The sequence below is a fragment of the Cebus imitator genome, unplaced genomic scaffold, assembly GCF_001604975.1.
Source record: "Cebus imitator isolate Cc_AM_T3 unplaced genomic scaffold, Cebus_imitator-1.0 Scaffold99, whole genome shotgun sequence".
NCBI lineage: Eukaryota > Metazoa > Chordata > Mammalia > Primates > Cebidae > Cebus > Cebus imitator.
In genome coordinates this window covers 6,366,601-6,368,058 of record NW_016107414.1, presented here as the reverse complement: position 1 = coordinate 6,368,058, position 1,458 = coordinate 6,366,601, and the positions used below count along the sequence as shown (strand labels likewise).

At 44.9% G+C, this 1,458-nt stretch overlaps 1 non-coding gene across 1 annotated transcript; it reads left to right on the top strand.

Moving 5' to 3' along the window:
* The first annotated feature begins 1,111 nt into the window (after positions 1–1,111).
* On the top strand, positions 1,112–1,274 carry LOC119472418. Its single transcript, XR_005201572.1, has one exon. It is a non-coding gene; the product is annotated as a U1 spliceosomal RNA (small nuclear RNA).
* Positions 1,275–1,458: the final 184 nt, after the last annotated feature.

Sequence of the window (1,458 nt, the reverse complement as noted above, 5' to 3'; positions counted from 1 at the left end):
AGGGACTGACAAACTCAGTGTTAGTGAAAGGCTGAAAGAGTTGTTTATAGAACGCCCAGGCCCTCTGGATCCTAGGGGATTCTGCCGTATCTTCAGAGAGACAGCAATGTCGCCCTTGACGGCTGGGAGCTGGCCTAGCTCTATCACTCAGACCTCAGTGTTGCTATAAGCTGGCCTGGCACCCACAGCCAAGCCATGATGTTCTCGTGTGGAACACAATTTCACACAATATCAACATCAGACAAGGCCAGTATGTGACTAACGGATGAAGACAAAAACAAGACCATAATCGCACAGACAAACATTGTCCACATCACAAAAATTGCCCAACATCACTAATGAATAACTTCCTTCTTTAACAATGGTAGCTTTAGGCTCACTCCATTCTCCTTACCTTCTAGGTAAGAACAGTTAAGATATCCAGTTATATTATTAGCCCTGCTTCCTGACGGCATCCAATCCAGACTAAGCTCTGCTTCCTTGGGCCTAAACTCTCTAAGTTCTAAGGCTGAGATAAGTGCAGCTGCCCATGGCGTGTAATTTCCCTTATTCAACAGGTAAATCCAACTTTGTTCAACCGTGTGTGTGTTCTGAATGATCTTTGGCTAAAAGGAATGGGCAGTCCTCAGCCATAAATGCCCCTTCGCAGACTAGCAATGCCTCTGGTAGCCACTGTGCCTAAATCACAGGGAGAAAGGAGGAAAAAGAAAACAGACAACGGAAGACAGAAATCAGTGGTTGTCATGTTCCATTCCAGAGTGACAAATAAAGATGACTTCTACAAAGGCCAATTTCCTGTGGCCCACCCAAGACTATATGTAATGTTCTACTCCTCCCTCCTACTAAAGATGACAGAAATTGATCATCATAGAATTAAGCATGAGCCTACGCACACAACCCAGCCATTCACTAACTCCAGTACTTTAACAAATTGTTACTCAAGTTACAACTGATGGACACAATTAAGGAACACAAACTATTAAAGTCCTATAACCACCTTGAAGTAGGAACAAGGCCTAGAACCAGAGAAGTCTGGCTTGCTTTCCAGTGTGTGACCTGAACAAGTTACTTAAACTAAGCCTCCGTTTCTCACTCAGCAAATTAAAAGAACTAACACCTGGCAGGGGAGATACCATGATCACGAAGGTGGTTTTCCCAGGGCGAGGCTAATCCATTGCACTCCGGATGTGCTGACACCCTGAGATTTCCCCAAATGTGGGAAACTCGACTGCATAATTTGTGGTAATGGGGGACTGTGTTCACGCTCTCCCCTGGTAAAAAAATAAAATAAATTTTTAAAAAAAGAACAAACAGGCCGGGCGCGGTGGCTCAAGCCTGTAATCCCAGCACTTTGGGAGGCCGAGGCGGGTGGATCACGACGTCAAGAGATCGAGACCATCCTGGTCAACATTGTGAAACCCCATCTCTACTAAAAATACAAAAAATTAGCTGGGCATG